The sequence below is a fragment of the Rhincodon typus genome, chromosome 24, assembly GCF_021869965.1.
Source record: "Rhincodon typus isolate 14 chromosome 24, sRhiTyp1.1, whole genome shotgun sequence".
In the NCBI taxonomy this organism is placed as follows: Eukaryota; Metazoa; Chordata; class Chondrichthyes; order Orectolobiformes; family Rhincodontidae; genus Rhincodon; species Rhincodon typus.
Window position 1 is genome coordinate 4632507 of NC_063355.1, and position 7736 is coordinate 4640242.

Sequence of the window (7736 nt, forward strand, 5' to 3'; positions counted from 1 at the left end):
CTGGAACCAGGTTGACCGACGGTGCACTGGAACCAGATTGACCGACGTTGCACTGGAACCAAATTGACCGACGGTGCACTGGAACCAAAGTGGGCAATAGTGCATTGTAGTGGACATTGGAGCTGGAGAGGGCATTGCTGCACTGGACTTGTCTTGGGCAATGCTATGTTGGTACTGGAGAAGGCAGTGCTGCCCTTGGTATCGGCCCTACTGCTCAACAAGATCACACCTAATCTTCTACCTCATCTCCACCTTCTGGCACCTTCTCCCCATCCCTGATCTCCTTCCACGTCCATACACACATTGACCTCTGCCCTGATTATATGTAACAACAAGCAGTTCTACCCAGTTCGCATCCTGAAAATAAAAGGATGAAAATTAGAAGATAAGATTTGAAACAGAAGAAACAGAAAATGTTTTTCTAAAGTAATTAATGCATCAAAATGTTTCAATGAAGGGATCTGTTTGAAGCATTTCTTCTTACCAACAGATTTTATTCAACAATTAATTTCTTTCACAATTATTTTAATCCCACAATCATGAAGCACATGCCTAAAATCACAAAGTATATTGTTCAAAAACATTGCTTCGCATTTTCACAATGAATTTACTTTACTTGCTTCTAACTTAATTGGATTTAGAACTTTTTGCGGTATGATTTCTACTCATTATTTTATAAATTATTATCGTTATTCTCACAGCTCTTGGAATCAAACTTTACCACTATATTTATTTCCACAGCGTGTGTTAATACTCTGACTATTTCAGCATCAGTGTCAGAGGCAACATCTGTTGTAGCACCCTTTACATTTTCAGTGTGACTGCCTGAATTTTCAGTGTTGAAAACAATAAATATTTTGTGATAGGTCGTGTCAGAAGTTCTTCATTCGTCAGGCAAAATAAAGAGTTTTCTTGGTGATCCAGTTGTTACGATTATGACGATTGTTAATGTTAAGTATTGGGGCGACATCTTTAAGGTGAAATGAAGGGGCTTTTGTGTTTCCCAGTTTCCCTGACACTAAGCATAAGAACATATGAATTAGCAGCACGAATGAGTAGGCTAATCAGTCTCCTGACTCTGCTCTGTCATTCAATAAGATCTGATTATTCCACATTCCTGCCTCTTCTCAGTAACCTTTCACTCCCTTGTTTACCAGTAAGTCATCTACTTCTGTCTTAATAGTATTTAACATTTCCTTCCACTGCTTTTTTCAGGAAGCAAAATTATAAAGTCATAGAGATGTACAGCATGGAAACAGACCCTTCAGTCCAACTTGTCCATGCTGACCAGATGTCCTAAATTAATCGAATCTAATTTGCCAGCGTTTGGCCCATATCGCTCTAAACCCTTCCTATTCATGTACCCAATTAAATGTTGTAACTGTGCCAGCCTCCACCACTTCCTCTGGCAGCTCATTCCAGACACACATCACCCTCTGCATGGAAAGATGCCCCTTAGGTCCCTTTTATATCTTTCCCCTCTCATCTTAAACCTATGCCCTCCAGTTTTCCCCTACCCTGGGGAAAAGACCTTGGCTATTTACCTTATCCATGCCCCTCATGATTGTATAGACCTCCATAAGGCCACCACTCAGCATCTGACGCTCCAGGGAAAATAGCCGCAGCCTATTCAGCCTCTCCCTGTAGCTCACACCCTCCAACCCCGGCAACATCATTATAAAGATTTTCTGCACCCTTTCAAGTGTGCAGATATTTCCGAATTCCTACAGGAGGGGGACAGGAACTGAATGCAGTATTCCACTCTTTGTCTGTCGTAAGATTGGCAACTCCTTAGTTTTAAACAGTAACCCTGTATTTCTAGATTCTTCTGTGAAATGAAATATCCTCTCGACATCTACACTGTCACAACATCATGGGCTGAAGGGCCCGTTCCTATACTGTTTTATGACCCTTTGGGATTTTACCTATTTCAATCAAGTCGCCATAAGAGCACTCACCTTCTTCCAGCTCTTAGTCTAGTAAACTTTCTCTGAACTGCTTCCACTGCACCTTAAATGAGGTGACCATTACTTCACACAGTAGTCCAGACATAGCCTCACCAGTACCCTGTATAATGGACTGGGATCAAGGGTTACGGGGAGAAAGCAGGCGAATGGGATTGAGAAGCTTATCATAATGGCGTAGCAGACTCAATGGGCTGAATGGCCTAATTTCTGCTCCTTTGTCTTTTGTAACAAAAACAGCAATTGCTGGCAGAAACTCAACATCTGTGGGGAGAAAGCAGAGTTATTGTTTCGAGTCTGGTGATCCTTCGTCAGAACTGATAGCAGCGAGGGAATAGTGGTTTTGAAGCTGAGGACGAGGTTGGGGTGGATTGTGGAGGGAGATGTGACTGGATAGGTGGAGACAGAGCCCAGAGAGGGGAAGACATGAAAGAGGTAGGTAAACAAGGAGATTATTGATGGTAATCCAGGATAGAAGAGAAGCTAAGTATGTGATAATGAGAGCTGAGAGCAGGAGAGAATGGGAGATAGTAGGAACTGCAGATGCTGGAGAATCCGAGACAACAAGGTGCAGGGCTGGATGAACACAGCAGGCCAAGCAGCATCACAGGAGCAAAAAGGCTGATGTTTCGGGCCTAGACCCTTCATCAGAAATGGGGGAGGGGAAGGGGGTTCTGAAATAAATAGGGAGAGAGGGGGAGGCAGATAGAAGATGGATAGAGGAGAAGATAGGTGGAGAGGAAACAGACAGGTCAAAGAGGCGGGGTTGGAGCCAGTAAAGGTGAGTGTAGGTGGGAGCAGAAAGATTTAAAAGGGACCTGAGGGACAACTGTTACAGTGAAATGCTACAAGTCGCCACTTACAACACCATCTTAGATACAAAGGTACCTAGATATAGATTCTTCATTTCCAGATTAGTTACAGGTAGGATGCTCTTCAGAGGATTGGTGTGGACTCGATGGGCCAAATGGCCTGTTTCCACGCTGTAGGGATTCTATGATTCTCAGTTGAGAGGGTGAAGGGAGAGATTTATCAGATTGTGGATCTTTAGAACATCCTAACCAACAGGGCTATGCCTGCTCCATCGATAGATAAAAGCGAGATATCTGTGGGTTTATGGGCAAGTGCAACTGGGAATGAGCAACAAATACTGGCCTAACCCAAATACCATTAATAGTTTTTTTTAAGATCACCTCCAGGGCCTTTAAGCCAATCCCAGCCAAGCCTGAGGGGATGCTAACCTGGAACCAGGGGCCTCTTATAGATGAGTTGACAACTTTGGTCACTAAGTAAATACAGTCCCGCCCCCTCCCCTATTAACACTGTAAATTGGTGCTGTTGACCCAATTTTAACCGCACATTCGAAGAAAAAATGCAAAGAATTCATAATTCCCAATGTCATGCGCCATTTTCTCATACAGTAAGTCCTCACTTAAAATCATAGTGCCTGAAAAGTACAACCTTAAATGAAACAAATGCTAAACAAATTAATTCCCCATTTTAATCAATTGTCCTTTTCTGCAGGATATTTTGTGTTTGAAAAATTGCTGAATGCCTGTATTTGTAAATAGAATCATTTTAAACTAAAATACATTCTGGAACAGAAAAGAAATGTGTTATAACAAGGTGTAGAGCTGGATGAACACAGCAGGCCAAGCAGCATCAGAGGAGCAGGAAAGCTGACGTTTCAGGTTTGGACCCTTTCTGAAGAAGGTATTTATTACTTGAGAACAGCAGAAGAAAGGCATGTAGACTTTGAGAGACTAAGTTTTAATTTATTTTCTTATTACTTGGGTTTATATAAGTGGGACCTGAGTTTATTGGAACAGCACACCAGTAGAATTTAGTTCAGTTAGGGAATAGTTAAGGGGGAATTGTGTGGTTTGTTAGAAATTCTGTTAATTTGTTCACTGTTAGGGTAAAATAAATAAATTGTAGTTACTTGTAAAATGAATATCAGGGATTTCCTTCCATTTAACCTCCCTTTCTCCATAACAGTTTAACAGATTAGGCAAGGTGAGGTGACCTTCTCTAGGTGTTTCGGGTTTAATTATTAGAAGGGGATGTCTACTCCCACCGTAACAGGTTGGGGGCTTGTGTTTCGATTTTAATTACCAGAGGTGTTTGACCTCCCCTTCCTAACACAACTTTTTCACGCAGAGGGTAGTGAGTACATGGAATGAGCTGCCAGAGGAAGTGGTAGATGCAGGCAAAGTTACAACCATTTAAAAGGCATTTGGACAGGTACATGAATAGGAAAGGTTTAGAAATGCAGCTAAGTGGGACTAGCTTAGTTTGGGAACATGGTCAATGTGGACGAGTTGGACCGAAGGGTCTGTTTACATGTTGTATAACTGTAGGACTCTAAAACTTGGGGGTTCAGGTGCATAGATATTTAAAATGTCACAAACAGGTGCAGAAAGTAGTGAAGGAGGCGAATGGAATGCTTTATATCCAGAGGACTGGAGTGCAAGGATGCTGATGTAATGCTGCAGTTAAACAAAACCCTGTTTAGCGCCCACTTGGAGTACTGTGAGTAGATCTGGGCACAGCACCTTGGGGGTTCTGAGTCCTATTTTATAACTCCAAGTTTTCCCTTCATCTCAGTAAGCAAGGATTTTTTTAGCTTGCAGTAGAGAATGAAATGAACACAGCATCCAATATTGTTCTTTCGTTTTCTTGTCAATTGTCTGAATTGTTTGTTCTTTGACAAGCTAAAATTGACATGCTCTCTGTCTCTTATCAAGTCATCAGGCAGAAATGAGCCTTTTGTCTGGCATTAAGGCAATTTGATGGAGAGAAGTCGTTTTCATTGCTGGGCGGCTTAATAACCAGAGGAAACCGGAGTTGGGTAATTAGCAATGAAAAAGGTCTGAGAGGAGGTAAAGTTTTTTCTAAATTAGTAAGTATTTATGATTGATGGAGCAGAGCAGGTATTACTGTGAATTAGGGGAACTGAGTGGGTATTATACACAATCCTAACCTAATTCAAGATGAGCACAGAGGAATTTCTGTCGATAGAGAAACGGAGGGATTGGAACAGAGACTGTGAATATTTGAAAAACCAGTGAAAGCAGGATTTCCTGAAGGAAATTGGATGAATCTGGGAAGATTTTTAGGGTTTTGGGGGACAATTAGGGATGTGAGGCTGGCGGGAGAGCTCTTTCAAAAAACTGGCACCAGCACAATGGGCTGAATGGCCCCCTTTTCTGCTGTCTGTGGTTCCATGATGGTTTGATGTTGAACTCAGTATGTGTTGGGGGGGTGGGCAGTGCAGTGTCAAGCCGATTCAAACCTTCTCCCAGCACTGAGTGCACTGCAGCAGGACAGGAGCAGGGAGTACCCATGTGAATGAAATCTGAGAGCTTTATGAGAATGAACACATTCTATAATCTTAGGATAAGCCAGAGCAGTTTGGCAACCAAGTACATACTTTTATTTTAAACTGTAGCTTATGTAACAGTGTGAAAAACATGGCTGCTGATTTGTACACAGCAAGGCCCATAAACAGGCTACGATCAGATAACAAAGTGCAGGGCTGGATGAACACAGCAGGCCAAGCAGCATCATAGGAGCAGAGAGGTTGACGTTTCGGGCCTAGACCCTTCATCAGAAAAGGGGGAGGGGAAGGGGGTTTTGAAATAAATAGGGAGAGAGTGGGAGGCGGATAGAAGAGGGATAGAGGAGAGGATAGGTGGAGAGGAAACAAACAGGTCGAAGAGGCGGGGATGGGGCCAGGAAAGGTGAGTGTAGGTAGGGAGTTAGGAAGGGGATAGGTCAGTCCAGGGAGGACGGACAGGTCAAGGGGGCGGGATGAGGTTGGTCGGTAGGACTGCTGTCTGCTGTGTTCATCCAGCCCTGCACTTTGTTGTCTCGGATTCTCCAGCATCTGCAGTTCCTACTATCTCTGATACGATCAGATAATCTGTTTTTGTGATGTCGATTCAGGGAGCATTACCCTCTTTTTCTTCAAAGTAGTGTCATGCTATGACAGCTGATACACCCCAGCTCAGAGAGTGGACATAACCTCATCTTAACACCCTCACCAGAACTGGTTCCCAGTGGGAATCCACACAGCAACATATTCAAGAATTGCTACTTCCCTGCTGTTAATAGATTTCTGCATGGACCTCTCAAATTTCAAATTTAATGTTGACCTCGCTCTCTGTGCACCTTGTCTGCAGCCATATTCCTTCCTCAAATGCACTTGGTATGGTATGACCTGCCTGTACTGCACGCAAAACCAAACTTTCCACTGTACCTAGGTACATGCGACAATAATCAACCAAATCAAATCAAAACCTACAATCTTCTGACTTGGTTTCAAGCCTGCTGCTAACTCCCGAGCCCTGACTAACGTGAGAGACAGGCCCCATATCTCAGATCCAGATGAATGATTTTACCCCAGACAGGGGCAATGGGTTTGAGGATGTGTGGGACCCTTGGGAAGGCAGAAGGTCATTGATTACTTGGCCCTCTTTGACAGACTAGGCCCGGGATGGCCAACGAAGGGGTTATACTGAGCTTCTGGTCCTCACACAGGGTGTGCTGGTTGGAAGACAAATGAGATTAAACTGATGCCATGGCATTTTCCTGATTTTAAAGTGTTGTCTCTGTTTTAATGCTTATGTTTTGAGATAAAAGGCTTCATAGTTTTCCACAGGTGATGGACCGTGAAAAGCAGATTGTGAGCATCAAGTCACATTGAATACTCTTAGCTAACCGACTGTCACCCAGAACAGGCCCTAAATACCCATCAGAGGCCTGAGGTCCTGGAAGTGTCTAAAAGAACAGGAAAACTGGAAGTACCTGAGGGGAGTGGGGGTGGGGGTGGAGGGGGGGGAGTTGCTGATGTGTAGTCAGAGTCAACTTCTGTTCAGTTTCCCAGGGAATTGGTGCTGGAATCTATGGAACCGGTACACATTACTTACACTATCACCCACACTCACACTTACACCATCAATCACACTCACACTTACACCAACACCCACACTCACACTTACACCATCAATCACACTCACACTTACACCAACACCCACACTCACACTGACACCATCACCCACACTCACATTTACACTATCATCCACAATCACATTTACACCATCATCCACACTCACACTTACACTATCATCCACATTCGCACTTACACCACCATCCACACTCTCATTTACACCATCATCCACACTCACATTTACACCATCACCCACACTCACACTTACACTATCATCCACACCCACACTTACACCAACACCCACACTCACATTTACACCATCACCCACACACATTTACACCATCACCCACACTCACATTTACGCTATCACCCACACTCACATTTACACCATCAACCACACTCACACTTACACCAACACCCACACTCACATTTACGCTATCACCCACACGCACACTTACACGATCACCCACACTCACACTTACACCATCACCCACACTCACATTTACACCATCACCCACACACATTTACACCATCACCCACACTTACACCAACAATCACACTCACACTTACACCATCACCCACATGCACACCATCATCCACACTCACACTTACACCAACACCCACACTCACATTTACACCATCACCCACACACATTTACACCATCACCCATACTTACACTTACACGAACTCCCACACTCACATTTACACTATCACCCACACTCACATTTACAGCAACATCCACACTGACACTTACACCATCAACCACACTCACATTCACACCATCACCTACACTCACACTTACACCATGATCCACACTCACA